General features: G+C 47.6%; 1 protein-coding gene across 6 annotated transcripts in view; it reads right to left on the bottom strand.

Moving 5' to 3' along the window:
- Positions 1 to 19,797, bottom strand: part of MTMR3 (myotubularin related protein 3) — a 2,389,252-nt gene that overhangs the window by 1,974,921 nt on the left and 394,534 nt on the right. For 3 of the 6 annotated variants that reach the window (XM_069619294.1, XM_069619289.1, XM_069619293.1), the window contains exon 3: positions 15,396 to 15,476. The exons of 2 other annotated variants lie outside the window; for them this stretch is intronic. The gene's annotated coding sequence lies outside the window, so the exon portion shown is untranslated. Of the gene's footprint in view, positions 1 to 15,088; positions 15,275 to 15,395; positions 15,477 to 19,797 lie in introns of all 6 variants that reach the window. One more of the 6 variants, XM_069619290.1, reaches the window with a different exon arrangement.

Here is a 19,797-nt window from a genome sequence, read left to right as displayed (position 1 = left end):
AGAGACAGAATGATTTGAGGAGGTCACTCTACGAGATCACAAAACTCATTTTCGATAATGACTTGGTGGACGAAGCCAAGATAGAAAGAATCCATAGGGCAGGAGGTTCAGCAGGAGATCCCAGATCGGTCCTAGCCCGCTTCCTAAAATATGGCGACAGGCTGAAGATCCTTGAAAGGGCTAGAGCAAAGGGATCAGTGACATATGGATCGGCAAGGATCACAGTCTTTCAAGATCTCTCCTTGCTTAACCTCCCGAAGAGGCGCCTCTGGCTCCCCCCTCACCATGTGGCTCAATGTGAAGGGTGTGAGGTACAGGTGGGGGGTTTCCATTTGCCCTCTCCATTGAAAGTTACAAATATCGGCTATCCACGGAAGAGGAGATGCACAGGAACACCAGGGAGCTCATGGACACTGAGGAGGCACAGCACACTTCGAGGGAAAACGAGGAAGGCCGAAGGCAGGTAAAAGGCCCGAGGAGGAGACGCGCACCGGACTTCAGGAAGTACAGGAAGTTGGCCACCCCACCTGGGGCAGAGACATAACTTTACGATCATCCGTGGTTTAGTGTGAGGCCACTTGAGGAGGTGGCTACCACTTGAAGTGGGCCCAGGTGGGGGCCTGGAAACGGAGATTGTGTGATATGTATTGCTATTTGTTTTCCCACAGTTATTTTCTTAATGGGGTCCGTCAAAGGGGGTCAAACAGGATTGGATCGGTTGGGGAAAAATGGGGGGGGGATCCGGAAAGGGGTGTGGTAAGATTGGGTCTGAGAGTTGTGGTGGTTCTGTTCTAACCTAGTGTCTTTCCCTGGGAGGGACCGGACGCCCGTGGGGGAGGCTGCAGGGAGGAGGGGGAGCCACTGGTACAGACCCATTTCTCTAACATAAAACCTCATGACAGTTTATTCAGAAGTCCGCAACCCACGCGGGTGGCAAGAATAGAGAACCCCTATAGGTATAACATGATGGCCAATGTTCAAGGGGCCTCCCGAGGTGATACGTTGAAAGTGGGCACCCTTAATGTCAAAGGGCTTAACTCACCTACAAAAAGGTCATTGGTAGCAAGAGAGTTCAAGAGCTCGGGACTGAATGTATTGTTCCTGCAAGGGACTAGATTCTCCAGGGGGGGGAGGAGAGGAAGATCCCATGCATACAGATAGGCAGCCAATACTGGGGGTCTGGCCCACTGAGGAAGGCAGGGTGGGGTTCTTGGTTAACAGATTGCTGAGAATGGAACTTACTAAGAGCTGGTCAGATGTGGAGGGCTGGGCCATGCTGGTCTCGGGTAAGAAAGCGGAGTGCTGTTCTCATTTGCAACAGTGTATGCCCCAAACCAGTGCCAGCTGAGGTACTTGAGGAACGCACTAGCAAAGATATTGGTTGAGTGCACGGGCCACCTCATCACTGGGGGTGACTTCAACATATGGGTGGATAAGGAACTAGACAGGCAGACATTACATGACAAGGTACAAGACCTGCCTGGACCTGAACACAATTCCAGGAAGCATTGGTGGGATATGGGTTGAGAGATATGGAGGCACTTCCATCCACATGAAAGGGGCTACACTTTTTACTCACCCCCACATGGTACATACACCAGGATAGATTACATGCAGCCCTCCAGATAAGGGGCGTAACAGGCCTTTGTACGCATTTAATTCTTGCCAATACGGCACATTTCACTTTAAATGCGTACGGTTTACGCTGGATTTTCACTGTAATTCTTTATTTTTAAAAATCCTCTTTCTGCCAGTAGATGGCACCGTAGTATGAACTATCAGTTCTGCACACAGGAGCGTCGTGAGCAGGCTGCAGTGCCACTGGATTTCTGGATATCGAGCTCTGCAAGACAGTTCAGCCTGCAAAAATATGCACAGCCAAGGTGGTCTGCTTGATCGGCAAAGGGGAGTGTTTTTATTTATTTTTTCGAGGCAATGGCTGCAGAGCAGCCGATCTTTCCAGCCGTCACGTGGGGTAGGGTAACTTGGCTTATGTCTAGTGAGTGCCAGGGTCTGGTTGCTCGTATGTGCGTTTAGGGGTGAAGGTGTAGGGCTTTGACCATACGAAAAAGTCTGTAGAATTACAAATCGCAGTGCAGTAACAGGGCACAGACTTGCCCAATAAAGAGTTGATGGGATTTGCATGAATGACTTCTTCGCTTAGTTACTGTAATTACCTCCTCTATAACGATCGTTACCACTGGCAGTGTATTGTCTTCAAGTGTAATGCTTTCTGTAAATGCGATTCATTTGTGATGAAAAGTGAAGACCACTTTTGCACGGTCCTTCAAAGAATCCAGTATACTTGGATTACTACCTCTGTCTGTGTCTGGTCTAAAAGTGTAAATCGGTGGTACTGTGTTTCATTTATGTTAGTCATAGCCCTTCAAATCCATCCTTCCCATAATAAGGATTAATGTGTGTCCCATTATGGGCAAAAACCCCTGGTCCGAGCGATTGCAGTGCATAGCAATGCTCGTTGCAGCTTATTTGCTTTCATGTACTGGGCTTCCTTCATGGGCGCACAGCGGTAGTGAGGGGCACAATGGTTTCTGTGACGATTTAGTGTCAGCAGATTTAGTCCACGGTTTTCTAGGATATTTTCATGAATCATTTACATTGTCACCTGTGCTTTCGCTGTGGAGGGGCTAGTAGCTCCTAGGTTAGGGCATGTGGTTTCCAATGGCATGGTTGCAGGTTCAAGTCTCCTCATTGGTAAGGTAAATACATACAGCCAGATTGGTTTGGCTGTGCATGGAGAGAGAAAGGGCACAAGGTTTATGACTCCGTGCACCCCTGGATGTGCGCACTTGCCTTTTGTTAGGCAGAGGCGAGGGAAGCCTTTCGCCGAAATTGGCGGTGTTAAAGTTTTACTGTGTTTGTTCAGAAAAATGTACTTGGAACAAACGCAGTAAAACTTTAAAGCTGTTACTTTCAAGAAAGACTTCCATCACAACTCTGCATATTGCGCTTTAAAATATACAATTCGAAAGTATGTGTTGGATACGTTTTACTCTTGCAGAGGAGAAAACTAATTTTTACTCTCAATATTGCATTTACTCTCCAATTTGAAAAAGCATGCGTAAAATACTCCCACTTCAAAATCCTATCTGGAGCACTGATTACATGTACATATCAAGGGAATTTGGGAAGAGGCGATAGACTCAGATCACCCCGATATCGTGGTCCGACCACAATATGGTCGTAGCCGAACTCCAAAGAAGGGGGCGGGGGGGGCTGGGGCTGACACTCAAGGGGATGAAGTGGATATGTAATGAATCGCTCTGGGAGGATCCTGTATTTCACACTGAATTGGCTGAGGAAATTAGGGAATATTTCAAAACAAATCACACGGGTGAGGTCGCACAGGATATTGTATGGGAGGCGGGAAAGGCAACATTGAGAGGGATTCTGATTAGAGAAAGGGCAAGGAAGAAAAGGGAACGGACACTAATAGAAGGTAAGCTGTGGGAAGAAATCCAAAGGTTGGACAAAATAGCACACAAGCAGTCCGGAAACAGTGTTGAACAAATAGCGGTTGTAAGGGGTAAACGGGAGGAACTCTGCTTATTAGAAGAAGGGAAGATATTCCGTAACCTCCAGTATTTGAATCAAAAATTCTATGAGAAGGGGAACAAAGCGGATATGCCACTGGCGGCTAGGCTGAGGGGGCAACATGCTGAGAGGTGGGTTAAGGAGATTGATGGAGCAGATGGGGATACTGCCTCACCAGGGAACGGAGTCACAGAAGCATGTGCAACCTTTTATGAGTCATTGTATTCCTCAGAGGTGGGCCAGGGAAGAGAGGATCCAGTCAGATACCTCGCAGAGATTCACCTACCTAAACTCTCTCAGACAGAATCAGAGGCACTAAACGCCCCCATAACGGAAGAAGGTTAGGTGTGCAGTGGGCAGACTATCATTGGTTAAAGCTGCGGGAGAGGACAGACATACAGCAGGGTTTTACAAGGCCTTTCTCTCCGTCCTGTCACCATTTATGATAGAATTGTTCAATGAAATATTAACTATGGGGAAGGCCCCGGACTCCTTTGGGGGGGCATTCATTACTGTGACACAAAGAGGGGAGGGACCGCCCGGGATGTGCGTCCTACCGCCCAATCTCTACTGAATGAAGATGCAAAAATATACACTCTGATCCTGCCGACTAGATTGGAGGGGCATATGCCAATTTTAATCCACACTGATCATGTGGGATTCATTAAGGGGAGACAGGCGGCAGATACGATGCAGAAGACCCTTCATATGATTCATGCTCGACATGGCAGAGGACCCCGACCCTTCTATCACTTGACGCTGAGCAGGCATTCGACAGTGTGGAGTGGAGCTTTCTGAAGGCGGTTCTAGTGAAATTCGGTATTGGGGGGCGGTGGGGAGCTTGCTCCGGGGTGTATCGGCCCTATATGAGTCACCCAGAGCAAGTGTTATGGTGAATGGTGGGTACTCCAGTTGGTTCAAACGGAGGAGAGGAACGAGGCAAGGTTGCCCTCTATCCCCAATACTGTTTGCACTCTCCTTGGAACCTTTTGCCCAAATGATTAGGGACGACCCAGGGGAGGTGGGATTCCAAGCAGGGAGGGATGGAATACAAAATTGCTCCTGTATGTAAAGGATCCACTGCAATCCATACTCGCAGCGCTCTCATTGATCGAGCTAATGGTCGGGGCGGGACTTAAAATTAATACAGCTAAATCAGTGGTTTTCCCCCTAGATCGAAGGAGGGATGGGGAAATAGATAGGTTGACAACACTAGTGATGCAGAGAAGTCCCAGTAAGAGGAGATACTGGGGGATAAATGTAACAAGAACTTGTGGGGAACTATTTGAGGTGAATTTCCCCCCACTGATGCAGAAAATAAAGGAGGATTTTGCAAAGTGGGGTAAGCTAACTATCTCGTGGTTGGGGCGTCTCAATGCACTGGCAATGATGGTTCTCCCCAGGATTCTTTACACGTTCCAGATGCTTCCCAATCACATGCCGGAGGGGTTCTTTTGCGAAACTTGTGCTATCTCTGGCAGGGGAAAAATGCACGGATCCCCGGAGAGACCCTGGTTTTACCCAAAGAAAGACAAAGCTATACATATAAAGGAAATCGCGCCGTTCAAATCGCTTCTGGATAAGAGGACAGAAATGAAGGGGTTGAACTCAACTATGGGGGCATGGTCGGGCAGAGCAAGCGATCGACTGACTGACAAGCTGAGAGGCTGATGGGGACGCGACTTTGGGAATGACATTGAAACCGGCCTATGGGATTGATTATGCACGTTCACAGCACAGACATCCATCTCTTGCCAATACAAACTTCACTCCATTAAGCTACTCCATGGATGGCACTACGACCCAGTCAGACTCTCCAGAGATTTCCCCCAACACGAGTGCCAAGTGTTGGAGGAGGTGCGGAAGGGATGCTGATTACTGGCATATGTGGTGGGACTGTCTGAGGGTTCAGGCCTTTTGGGATGAAGTGTTTGGTTGGATAAGGGACCTAGACGGAGTGGCTCAGGCAAAGACGCCCCTCTGGGTTCTGTTTGGGTTCGAGGAGCAGGAGGGGGAATATAGGAGGCTCCCCAAAATGGCAGTGTCTCTGCTTTTAGCAGCAAGGACCTGCATAGTGATCAGATGGAAGACAAAGGCCGCCACCTCCAGCCCCCATGCAAGAGCGAGTGGCTCAATGTGGCTAGGAATCTGTATGTGATGGAAAGAATACCGTTGGGGTTACATGGTTTGGGTGGCCCTCTTGAGATCGAATGGCCTGAATTAATTGAGAAATACATTGGCTAGGCTTTTGTCCTACGACTGTGTGATTGGGAGCTGACCAGGGGTAGAGGAAACTACACAGGAACTACTCTAATCGATGTACATAGTATATGAACCGTTAAGGTGGTGCTTACTAAAATGGAACTGTCAAATGCTTAACAAAAAAGTTAGGCGATGACTCGCAAGGAGAGAGCTGCAATGCAGACTTAAAGACATGAAGTTTCTTTAAATAAAGTGATGGAGGAAAACAGGGGTGTAATTAATACAGGAGGCGATGTACCAGGGGAATGGTGGGAGAGGGGCTGATCAAGAAGGGGGGTGGGGGGGAGTTACTTGTTTTTGTATGTATGTTTGGTGCCCCTTTGGGCTTCCATGAATTCCAGCACCCCCAGATTTTGCATTAAATGTTGTAAAGTAGTTATAAACTATAATAAAAATAGAAATTTGAACCAAAAAAAATGAGCCATCATGAATTTAAATAAATTGGGACTAAATTCGAAAGTTTTAAATATTGCTTCCTGATATGCCAAACGCTTTATAAGCATCAAGTGAAAGTATCACACAGTTCTGCAGATTGGGAGCCTGCTGCTCTCCAATCAATTATCCTCCTAAGATCATCATGTGCTCCCCTATCCATAATGAAGCCCATCTGATCTCGGTCACTCAGCGATGGGAGGACCCCCATTAAACTGGAAGTTATTTTGTTTTTGATTTTCACTTATGCAATGAAGCAATGCAATAGGTCTATAAGCAGGACATTCCAGGCCCGGATGACTAATTTATCTTATAGAACGTGCACTCACATAGTGGTGCCCCATCTTAAACTTGATAATTCCTTTCTTTGATCAAGGTCTATATCAGATATTGTTCTGCACTGCCCATTCCCAGATCTGGTGCCCCTCCTGTATGTTCACATATAACATAGCCACCAAATTGTCTCTGTGTATTCTCACTACTTTGCTGACAATGGAAGGCCAAAAGTCTTTCAACGCTAGAAACACTGCCAAAAGCTTGAGGTAATTGATAGGAGGCATCCTGTCCTGAGATGTCCATAGGTCAAATAGGTCAAAAACTTCCAAATGATTCAACGTAGCCCTCAGCCCAGAAGGGAGGAGTCCGTGGTTTGTGTGACTTGCGGTGAAGGCTACTGAAAAGAGGCTCCCACTGAGAGGTTGGCAGGAGTCGACCACCATTGGGGATCCGCCAGCATAGATGACGGGATTGCTATCATTTGGGAGTCTGGGTCTGGGACAAATTGCTCCGTAGCGCTATTTGTGTGCAACTCAACTTTAGCCTCAGTCGGAACACAGGAAGCCCAGAAGCCTTTGAAACCACCAGGTTGACCTGTGGGACGAGTTAAGAAAGGGACAGCAAGTGACCGACAAGTCCGCAATCCTGTCCTCTGTTATAAAGATCTTGGCTTTGATGGTATCCGAGCGAAAACCTACGAAAAAAAAGTCCAGAGAAACCATCAGACGACTTTCGCGTGTTTACCGACAGCATAAATCGGAACAGTAGTTGGAGAAGGGACTGAAGATTGTTTGCTGCCGTCTGCAGACAGTGACCCCGAAGCAGCCAGTCATCCAAATATGGATCAACGTGGATTCCTTGGAGCCCGAGGAACGCTGCAATGACCCGCATCATTTTCGTAATGACCCATGGTGCTGAACTGAGACCAAAGGGGAGGACTCGATATTGGAAATGTTACGTCCCTACCGAGAAGCGAAGGAATTTGCAGCGTTGAGGCCATATTAGAATATGCATGTAAACATCATGGAGATCTACCACGCTGAGCCAATCGCCCTCTAGAAGAGAGGATCTGGTGTGGTTAGGTGTGGTCATTTTGAATTTCTCTTGGGGAAGGGAAAGGTTGAAGTTGGACAGGTCTAGGATAGTGCGCAGGCCAGCCTGTTTGGGCACTGAACAGACGGGAATAAAATCCCTCCACTTGCTCCGATCTGAGGGACACGGTCCACCGCCCTGAGGTCCAGGAGCTTCTTCACCTCTGCCCTGAGAGAAGGAGATGAAGAAGGTGGGGTATCTGGAAGGGGTAGCTGTAAGCCAACCCGGGCGATGGAAAAAAAAAACACTGCTCATCTGTTATGGTCCTCCACACCTCCAGATGCGACAAAATCTGCCCGCACACTTGGGGAACCAATGAAAAATATAATTTTGTAGATTTATCGTAGGCAAATGGTAACTGTAGCCGAAGAGGGCAGAGGACCAGGAGGAAAACAGGCTGCCTTGTCCACTAAAGGAACAATCTGCCTGGTGCTCTCTTCTGTCATGAAAACCTCTGAAACCCTGAAAAACGATCTTGATCAGGATTCCGATTTTTGAGTATAGGACAATTAAGAAGCAGCAGGTTTTGCTAAAACACACAAAGATGTAGCTGTTAGCGTAATTGCTTTGGTTCTGTTCAGTTCCTCATCAGTGGAGGAGTAGAAAAAAGCTCTTTTCCCCTCAAAGGGTAGGTCACGCACCTTTTCTTGAACCTCCCTTGAAAACATTGTAGCATGGTGCCACGCCTGACGGGAAACATGGACCCTGATCATAAGGTTCTGGGCTGAAATGTCCCTGAGCCAAAACCCTGGCATCAATCAAACCCCTTTGGGCATAGTGAAATGAATCCCATACTTAAGCGTCCTACACACTAATAGGAATAATATTCTAATGGATTACACACGTCCTTATCAGACAAGCCAAATCTGCTTTGCAATTCATGCAACCTGGGCCCACACTTACCAATTCTTTTTTCCCCAACCCCCATGCCCTTTTTATCGTTTCCAGACACTTTCCTGCTTGCCTGTCCATGCTGGACTACAAACACATACTCGAAAACCAATCACAAGCGTACAATTGGCCTGCTGAAACTGAAAGCTAGTAACCATGACATTGTAACATGATAGACAACACTGCATGCAGCCATTCATGGCAAGGTGTCTGCAGCACTGGAACTAGCGTCAGGCTGCCATGACAACAGAGGTCTCCCACATGGAGAGGACGCGCGTCCGAACATTACAACTTCAGTAGTAAGGTAAGCCCCACGCGACCCACGTAAATACATTGGTTTAGGCATTTACATTACGCACAGAAATGCTCCTTCAAATAAATATCTGCAGGACTGGAGAATCGGAATTTCTGCATATCGCACGTGCTCAGAACAAAAGCTGAGACCCTATAAAACCATACCGTCGGAACGCATTCGAAAGGTATGTGCCTATGCAAACAGCATCTTGATTTCTAAATGCACGGTTAATGCTACTAAGAGTATTTAATGCCTAGATTCAGGCCTCCAGTGAGTTTCACCAAGCATATCCACTATAGTGCATTTCCAGGGTGCATCATTCAAATTTGCTGCACTGACTCAGCAACATTCTGAATTGGCAAGAATTGGTCACCAGGACCTCCATTAACAATAAAATAACCAGGTACATTCACCATTACATCTGTTTCACATTTTTCTGAACGCATATTGCACGTGCCATACATATGTATCTGTGCATTGTACTGGAAGGCTGCTAGCACAGCCTCTGACCCTGAAGTTAAGCAAAATAATTTTTTAGACATAATTACTTTTAGAGACCACTAATTGTGACATCAGGCTGACTCTAGAAGACTGAGTGCCCCCTACTGCGAAGTCATCGCAATTTTGGGATCCCCTCTCACCCCTGTCTGAAGCACAGGGTAAGTGCTATTGGGGGACTTGTAACCTAACAGGCAGTTTACCAAATGTACTGCATAGTATCTCGTATTCCGAAACTTTCTAGAACACTATTCTGAATTGGTTTTTGTCTGCTTCCCCCTAGGGTTGTTTAGCCTGCCCGCAGGAAGGCACATATGTATGCCGTACTATTGGCCCGCCGAAACGTGTTCATATGCCCACCAGACAAGAAAGGGCATTTTGAAATCGAGATGTTGGACACACACGTAGGCATATCAAGTGCATGAATATTTATCATGAAAAAACGAGGGTAGTATTAATACCCTACAGTACTCAACGTGGATTACAAAGAATACATTACGTGTACATCTTTAATCTTTTTTCTTGTCATTGTTTTACCTTGAATTCTGTTCACCTCTTTTGTATGCAAATATGTTATTTGTCTCCATTTTGTCTGTATGATTATGACACATTTTTCTACTGCATATAAACCTTTGTTTTGAATAGAGATACTCTGACTTTTTGCACGATTGATCTAAAAGAACAAGTTACTTACAAACTGTAAATTTCTTTCGACTGGATGTTCCTCCCACGTATTCCTCATCTTGTGATAATTCATCGCCAGCTTCGCTGCTTCCGAAAAAAAAATTTCGGCAGAGGGCGCTGTGCTCGAGGTTGTGGCGTTGAGTGTCCCTCGACGGGCTCCGTACTGCGTCGACATCACTGATGGTATAAGTAGCTCGAGCCGCACCCGTTGACTTCAGTTCTGTTTTTTCGAGGAAATACTCGTGGAACATCCAGGCGTGTGCTGTGACTGATAGGCCCATCGTGAGAGGAAATTGTAAGAAAAGAAACTGTACTGCGGGGTAGGCTGGGAGGGTCGATGAGGAATACATGGGAGGAACATCCAGTCCAAAGAACGTTACAGTTGGTAAGTAACTTGTTCTTCGAATGGATTGTGTCCTCCCACGTATTCCTCATCTTGTGATAGACTCCCATAGCAGTGATTAATTTGGAGGTGGGAGTGCTAGTTTTTGTTATCATGGACAGAGTGGAGTACCACTCTGGCAAATAGCCCCTCATTGGAGGAGGAGGAGGAATCTAAGCAGTAATGCTTGATAAAAGTATGCATTGATGCCCATGTTGCAGCCAAGCAAATATCTTTTGCAGGGACTCCCCTCTTCAAAGCCGCAGAAGTAGCCATTCCCCTAGTGGAGTGAGCACGTAGCCCATCCGGTGGGTCTTTTCCTGCTAACCTGTAGCATTCCAATATAGCTAGAATGATCCAGCGGTATAGTTTGTTTTGTCACCGCTAACCCCAATTTACGACCTGTGTAACCCACAAAGAGTTGGTCGTCTTGACGTAATTTTGTCATTCTTGAAATGTAAAAGCGGAGGGCCCTCTTGGGGTCCAGCCTATGTAATCTCTCCTCTTTTCCCCAAATGAGGACGATAGAATGTTGGTAAAACAATTTTCTGCGACCAATGGAAGTCAGAAACTACTTTCGGTAAGAAAGATGGTTTAACTTTTAGAACTACCTTGTCCTTCTAAAATGTGGTGTATGGAGGTTTATGAGAGAGCCTGTAGTTCACTAACCCTGGGGGCTGATGTTAATGCCACAAGAAGAACAGCCTTTAGCGTTAAAAGCCTCAATGGACAGGAGTGCAGAGGCTCGAATGGTATACATGTTAGGAATTTAAGAACTAAATTTAAATCCCAAGTTGGAACATGAAATGCTATTGGTGGATAAACATTTGTAAGTCCTTTCAGGAACTGTATTATTAATGGTATTTTAAAGTAAGAAACCTCTTCCGAGGAGCGCTTAAAAATGGACAGCGCAGCAAGATATCCTTCAATTGTTCCGATCTGGAGCCCCAGATTGGCTAGATGTAATAGAATTACATTACATTGCTGTGCTACATTGAAAAGGGTCCACATCCCTATCTTTGCACCAGTTACTGAACTTATTCCAACAACACCGGTACAAGGATTTTGTTGCTGGCCTCCTGGCCGAAAGCAAAATCTCCATTACATCATCTGGAAGATCCCAATCCTTGTATCTCAACCTCTCAGAAACCATGCCTGAAGGTTGAGTGGGTTGACCTCTGGATGGAGAACCAGACCTTCCTCTTGCGAGAGAAGATCCTCTCTTTGTGGAAGACGTAATGGAGGGCAGATGGACATGTCCATAAGGTCCGGGTACCACGTCCTCCTGGCCCAGTCCGTGGCAATTAGCATCATGGTTTTCCTGAACTTTCTCAACCTCCTGATTACTTGAGGAATCACAGGGACTGGAGGAAACTTGTACAGCAGGGGAAAATCCCAATCCACTAGGAACGCATCTCCTAGAGCTCCTCTCGTGGGAAATTCCCTTGAGCAAAACTGATTGCATTTCTGGTTTACTGTGTTTGCGAACAGATTCACTTGAGGGGTTCCCCAAAGGGCGAAGATCTCCAGAAGGACTTCCTGAGCTAACTCCCACTCGTGGGAGACTCTGCTCTGCCTGCTCAGAGCGTCTGCCGCCATGTTCTGCTCTCCGGCTAGGTGAACTGCCGATAGAGAGATTCCTTCTTGTATTGCCAAGAACCAGAGCTGCATTGCCTCTCTGCCTCCTCTTTTGTGGAGGTAGTACATGGCCACTGTGTTGTCTGTCATTATTAGGACATTCTTTCTCTGTACGGAGGGCAGGAAGGCCTTCAGCGCTAGTCTGATTGCCCTCAGCTCCAATAGGTTGATGTGTAGTTTGGACTCTGATGGAGACCAACGTCCGCTGATTGTCAGATCGTTGGCGTGAGCTCACCACCCCGTGAGTGGGGCGTCCGTCACTACTGTGATCTCCGGCCATGGTTGCCAAAAAGATTCTCCATGGAGGATGTTGTTGTTGCAAGCCCACCATGATAGATCCTGAGCAACTGCGCTCGGGACTTGCAGAAGATCTGACATATTCCCCGAGAATTGGGATCACTGAGTTCTGAGGGCCCATTGGAGGGATCTCTTTCTCAGTCTGGCCTCTGGCACCAGAAAAATGCAGGATGCCATGAGACCGAGCAACCTCAGGAAATCGAAAGGCCGGCAGATGCTGGGCTTTCTGGCATTTTGTTACCATTTGCTGGATGTGGAGAGCTCTCACCTCGGGGGGGCGAGGCTTTGCCTGAGGAAGTGTCCAAGACTGCTCCGATAAACTGGAGTTGTTGCAATGGTATCATGTGGGACTTCTTGAAATTGAGGGAGAAGCCCCGGTTGTGGAGGAAGTGGCAGGTGATCGACAGGTGTTCCTGAGCTTGTTCTGGAGAACGTGCTCCGATTAGCCAGTCGTCCAGGTAGGGGTAGACGTGAATCCCCCCCTCTCCTGAGACTCGCTGCCACTACCGCCGTCAGTTTGGTGAAAACCCTCGGAGCGGAGGTCAGCCTGAATGGCAGAACTCGAAATGGACCGTGATAACCGCCAACTGCGAACCTCAGGTATTTTCTGTGCTTGGGATGGATTGGCACATGAAAATAAGCATCCTGAAGGTCCAATGATACCAACCAGTCTTGGAGTTGGAGAGCCTGAAGGATCTGAGAAAGGGTTACCATCTTGAACTTGTCCTTTCTGAGGATGTGTTTAATTTTCTCAAATACAAGATGGTTCTCAATCCTCTGTCCTTTTTGGGGATGAGAAAATAGGGGGAGTACCAGCCCTTGTTCCTCTCCGCTACAGGTACATGTTCTTTTGCACCTTTCTCTAGCAGGGTTATAATTTCCTGCCAAAGGAGCGGATCTGGAATTTTGGTAGAACTGGCTCCCCGTGGATGATTGTGAGGTCTTTTTAGGAAGGGAAGGCAGTAACCTTGGACTACTGTTTCCAGTGCCCAAGCATCTGAAGTAATGTCCCGCCATTCTTTCAGATGCTGAGAGATTCTGCCTCCCACTGGTGTTTTGTATGATAAGACCTCAGAGATTTGGAGGCGGCTGCAGGAGCAGCTGAGGGCATAGATGCCGTTCATAAAGATGGCTATGTAATCTTTCCTCGTCCACCACGAGTGACATTCCTCTTGCCCCTTTGAAAAGAGTGTCCTCTTCCTCTACCAACAGAGAAAGATTGCTGTCTACTGCAGCAATGCTATCAGGTTTTTCCCAGTTCCTTTCAACTCTCCTTTGGAACGTCCTATGGAAAGGGAGAACTGGGTCTTTTCGGGATCCCCGGACTATAATGTCTGTCATATCGTCTTGTTCAAACGTAGAGGAGGCTCTTCCCCCTAGCCATATATTCAATCAACCTACTCATCAAATTCCTATACCCTGAGTCTGCATGTTCTGCAGGATCAGGTGCAACAAACTCCAATTCAGGTGATGTGTCCATACCACTAACAGAATGCAGAGTTTCACATAGGTCTCATTTTTGTTTCAGGGTTTATAAGTTCCTCTGGAACTTGTCTAGTGCCATATTTTACTCCAAAAGGAGTGACATCTTCATCCTCTGAGCCAGATTCTTCAAAAATTGAAGACATGGACCTAAAAAAGTCTGATTTTGGTAAAGGTGTAAACCTTCTCTCTTCCTCCTGATTTTTCGTCGAAGGAATAGGTGTTTTCTTCTAAGGGGTCAAAGGAACCTTCGACACACTCGACGAAGCCTTCAATAAAGGCGTTGAGGATAATATCGGCTTCGTTGTCGAAGCTGTCGGCGCCGATGGAGTCGAAGAAGTTGCACTCAACAGCGACAATTTACAATTTTTGCCTTTTATGAGGGATCGGAGAAACACTCGATCCTCGAGGATCCCTCGACGATTTGTCGACTTGAGTTTTATGGGTACTACTGGGCTTTACCACCGTAGTTCCCGACTTCCCTGCGTCGTCCTGTGGAGCAACCGGGATCTGGCTTTTCTGAGGTTTCTTTGAGGGGGTCGAGGCCGCATTCTCAAAGACCTGCATCATTTTTCTTCTAAAGCTCTCCCATTTTGAAGGGGAATCCGATCTTGTTGGACATCGAACCAATTCCGTAGATGTATCGGATGATGACGATGGAGATCTGCGGCTCCTTTTGAGCTTTTTAGAAGAAGACGAAGGAACAAGTTACTTACCTGTAACTGTTGTTCTCCATACAAAAACCATATAGAGACGTGGAGCCAAATTAACGACGTGGTGACCAGGCTCCTCACACAACAATGAAGGACACTCATACAACAAAAGATCACCTCACGTCTTTGGTTACCCCTTAAGGTGTCCCCTAGGCCAGAGATACCTCGTGCTTTATAGCTAACAGATACTAAGTTGACACATTATTTATATATCACTATTTTATTAAATCAACATCACATATCTTTATAACATTTTATAAAACACCTTTTCTAAAAATACAATAATTCCTAAAAATCCTATTACAAACATGTCTCATAAGAACCATACCCATAAATAAAGCAACCTGTGTTGTGCTTAATTCTGTGACATCCTACCTATACAAAGCTAAGTGTTGTATAATATTTTGAAGGAGAACACTCTGCCTCTAGACACACAATGGTCGGTAGCTATCTGGTTCCTTATAAGTAAAGGAGACCACCGATAACATCTAGCATTGGTTCTATACAATTCTACCCCAACTAGTGCTACCCGGGGGTGAAGACCAAATAAATTTATACTTTTTGTATTGTATCGTCACAAAATCACAATACCATAATTGCCCAACATGTTTCGTTCAACAATCCTGTTCACCACAATGTTAAAGAACTTCGTCAGGGGGACCATCTGTACCCTTCAACCTTCTCACTTCTTTTTATGGTTGGTTCAATCCTGCCCAACCCTTCGCTATAAAGGATGCTCTCAAGCTATAGCTTATTTTACAATATTTCTTTCTTAACCTGGAGACACACAAAACAAATAAAGGGGAATATAAACCAAAAATCAACAGTCAATAATGAGAAACATTCTTTGTTGTTGATCAACTTAGTCAGTGTCTAAGTTCACTATACTAAGGCTTACCGTGTTGTGCTTTCACAGAGTCACTCGACACCGGTATATTCAAGGGGAGAGTCCAAGCAATTATGCGGGACTACTCAATTTCTGAAAAACACAAAAAACAGGGCACTCGATCGGTGTATATCCAGAGTGAAAGTTGCACACTCTTACCAAAACAGTCAACATATCGACCATGGTTTATTCATAATGTCTCTAGTACCATCTCAGAGGATACCCAGGTCAACACTATTAGTCCATCTCAACCGTGTACAGTAACCTTAGTCTGAGTTACCTACTGTTACCTCTCTTCATTGACCAAAGATTATATGTCAACAACTGTAGCAGCATCACTCTTAACTTACTCTGTGGGGTCCATAGTAAAGTGTGCTACCACCAACACCCATATGCTAAACGCTGGGCAATGTCATTACCTGATGTCTGTATACTGTATACTGACAAGGAGTTCGCAAAAAACTGATGTCAGTGCGGCACCGCTCTTATTTGTAACTATTTCCTTAGTTCACGAAGCTGGCTTCCTTGCTTCTGCATTCGGGGTCAGACTCCCTCGAGCTCACTTCGGCATAGACACTATAACGTTCTGTTTTTATCGTCCTGTGTTACGCTCAAAAAGAGAGTCCCTAAAATTAAAGAGAAAAGTTCACAGGTGGAGAGTCGTCGAGCGTCGAGCTTCCCTTCTCCTGGGCCATGTCCGGGCCTGAGAAACTTCTGGAGTCCTCCAAAAGCATAGCTCGACGAAATCTTCACCCTTGAGGGGCGCAGACGAATCCGACACGGGTCCCCGTTGATCGGATGGAGAGTCGGTGGAGCTTGAGGCTCTTTTGACCGAAAAAACGAAGTTTTTGAGAAAAAACGTGAAAAAATAGCACTAACGCTCGAGAGCAATAGCACGAGGATCCCAACACATGAACGTGCAGTAAAAATCTGAAGATGGCTGCCAGAGGCGGTGCTTAGGTAGAGGGCAGTCATTGGCTGTGGTCAGTATGACGCAGAGACCAGTGATTGGTTATTACTACGAAAGACAGATCAGAAACGAAACTGATACTGGTTTTTTCTTTACCGAGGATTCCCAGCCTGACGACGGGGAATATTCATGAGCATGTGAATCCATGCCAGACCCCATGCTGGAGAAGAAGATTGTCTCGACCTGCTACGAGATCGGGATCTCTTCGAATGTTTCTTATGATGTTCCGATTCTTTTGAATCGGACGATTTCTTATGTTTTTTTGACAAGGCTTTCGAAGAGCCCTTCAACGCCTCCCGCCCCACCGCTAACTTACTTTTTCTCTCACGGAGGGCCTTCTGCGTCATTGACTGACAGGAGCCACAGTCGCCAGTTCGATGGTCTGAGCCCAGACACCAAAGACAGATACGGTGAGGATCGGTGATAGGCATCTTCGACCCGCAGTCAATACACTTCTTAAACCCAGTTCTGTGAGTCGAAGCGGTCGATGAAGAAGACATTTTCTTGACAGAAAATCAAAGCGTGCCGTTTACGAGAGCGAAGCAATCAGAAAAATGGAACTGAAGCCAACGTGCGCGGCTCGAGCTACTTATACCATCAGTGACGTCAACGCGGTACGGAGCCCGTCGAGGGACACTCGACGCCACAACCTCAAGCACAGCGACCCCTGCTCAACATTTTTTTTTCCGAAGCAGAAAAGCTGGCGATAACGAATTATTACAAGATGAGGAATGCGTGGGAGGACACAATCCATTCGAATATCTAATTTGTACAACGAATTGTGTTTGCAGCGTGGACCACTTTTTTCTTTAGGACTCTACATTGACCCCAACCATGCAAGCCCACAAGCGGCTCCCCTATCAGATGCATTACTCAACACCCTGCCATCAGATAGGCCTTTGTTGAAGTCCTCCAGCTTGTCCTGAAATACCGACAATTCCTCCCATAACTTGACGTTGGCTGCCGCAAGTCTCAGTCTTTGCCCGACGTAGCTCAAGCCCTGCATTCCATGATACCGTTGAAGATCTTATCTTCTTTAGACAATACCTGTGAAGCGGCGGAGGAGAATGTAGAAGGCTTAGATTGAAGCGTAGCTACCACCACTACTGTAGGGGAAGGAAGTGGACAGGAAGCTAAAGGAATGTCTTCTGACGACTGGAGCTTGTAACAAGCGTCAATTGTTTTGTTAATGTGGTGCCCGGTATGGGGCTTCTCCCAAATTTTGCGGGCTTCTGCGAGCACATCTTTTTGAAGAAAATACCTGAACACTCCTGTGACTGAGGTCAGGGCCCCCGAGAGAGCTCCCACCTGCAGGGCTGCGGGATCCAGAGTTGGAATTTCCAGCAACACCATCAAAGCCAACACCCTGTCATGCAACGCTCTGATAGAATGGGGCAGGCCTCATTATCTTTGTCCATCTGCCCCTCGTCCTTTTTGACGGGAACTGAAGGCTGTTGCAAAATGGTGCATCATACCCCTTTCGCTCAGGGGGCTGCACAACAGGAGTTGGCAGCACCAGAGGCAATGGAGGCAGGGGAGGCACTGGAGGAGGCCCTGCTGGAAGTGGAGGAGGCAATTCCAGTGCCTGCTGAGGCAGTGGAGGAGCGGGCTCAGGATGAAGAGGTTTAGGGTACAGATCCTAGACGAGATTCCTAAAATACGCCTTTATCGGTCCAAGTGCATGAGGGCCTGGAATTTGCCAAATAATGCATCCTCCGTGGAAGGCCTAAGCTGAGGAGTGAGTAATGGCTGATCCAACGGACCATATCCCCACAACTCCATTGAAGAATTGCTGGGCGCAGAACAGGCGCAGAGCGCTCGAACCGCGCCCAGCAATTCCACTAGACCACCAGGGATCTGTTTGTGAAGTGGAGGGGGGCTGCTCCCCCACCGCCAAATGATGGGGCAGCACGTATTGGTCCCCCTGGGGGCAGATAGGTGCCCATCTGCCGCTAGGGAAGGAACCATTAAAAAATGAATTCAGATTGGGTAGGGGTGAGGGGGGACTCTAAACCACCAGTGAATATATGGAATGAAAACCAAGTGGATGGGGGGCACCTCATGTAGCCCTCCCTGGGGGCAGATTTCTGCCCCCAGGGAGGGCTACATGAGATGTCCCCCCCCCCATCCACTTAGGGTGGGGGAGGGCTGTCAGGAAACTTGGCACAGGCCCCCTACCCCCTAGCATGGGGCAGTACTTTGTGCCCACCCTGGTGACAGATGGGCACAGTAATGTGGCCATCTTCCCCTAGGGTAGGGGCAAAAAGAAAAATCTACATTGTTGGTGGGGCGCTCCCTAAACCACCAGCGACTTATAGAATGAAAAGGGGGTGGCCCTCTCCCCCCCACCCCAAATGGATGGGGGCTCTCATCTTGCAATCTGCCCCTAGGAAGGGGCAAATATATTTTTACTGGGGGATGAGGGTCAGTGGACCACCAGGGATGGCTTGAAAGGGGGGGGCTGTGATCAGAGAGTAGCAGTTATGATTGGTTTTTGCTCAGGTGACCATAGGTAACAAATGTTTTTTGTTTCGTTTACAGCTTTTTCTACGCAAGCAGCTGCAATGTTATGCGAGTACTGTTTTTTTATTATTCTATGGTTAGGGCCCATTGTCAGTGGGGTGGGTGGGACTGGGGCTGGATTGTGGGTGGTTTGGGTGGGCTGTCTGCGGAGGTATTTTGGCTGAGACACAATTGCAGGATTAGGCCACAAATTGCCCCCCCATGCCAGCATAACATTGGTGTTCCCCTGGGAGCGGCTGTCTCCCATCTGGGTTGACCGTCCGCAAGCCCAGGCTGCACCTCTGGCTGTGCTGCATTACAGATGTCACCTCCGTGGAGGAATGGGGATCCTGCCAGGGCTCCCTGGGTTTGCCGCTGGACTTGGGGACGGTCGATCCACATGGGAGACAGCCACCCAAGGCCAGGGACATCACCCCCGACCATCCTGGAGCGCTGGCTGGGCTGCGTTACAGAATTTCTCTCGGGGGGGGGGGGGGACACTGCCAGAGCTCCCTGGAGCTGCCGCTGTGCTTGGGGATGGTACACCCACATAGTAAACGGATGTCCAAGGCCGGGGACATCACCTCCAACCGTCCTAGAATTCTGGCTGGGCTGCGTTACAGCTTTTCCGCTTTGGGGAGGTTTTGGCACACTGCTGGGACAAAGCTGTAACACAGGCCAGCAAGAACACCAGGACGGTTGGAGGTGATGTCCCCAGTCTTGCACATCCGTTTACCATGTGGGTGTACCGTCCCCAAGCACAGCGGCAGCGCCAGGGAGCCCCTGGCAGGGCCCCATTTTCCCTCACCAGGGGGAAATTCTGTAACGCAGCCCAGCCAGCGCTCCAGGATGGGCGGGGTGATGTCCCTGGGTGGCTGACTCCCATGTGGTTTGACCGTCCCCAAGCCCAGCAGCGGTTCGAGGGAGCCCCGGCAGGTTTCC

Source organism: Ambystoma mexicanum, chromosome 10, assembly GCF_040938575.1.
Source record: "Ambystoma mexicanum isolate Mex_15411 chromosome 10, UKY_AmexF1_1, whole genome shotgun sequence".
NCBI classification, from domain to species: Eukaryota; Metazoa; Chordata; class Amphibia; order Caudata; family Ambystomatidae; genus Ambystoma; species Ambystoma mexicanum.
Note: the sequence above shows the minus strand (reverse complement) of the source record. Positions and strands in the feature narration are given on the sequence as shown.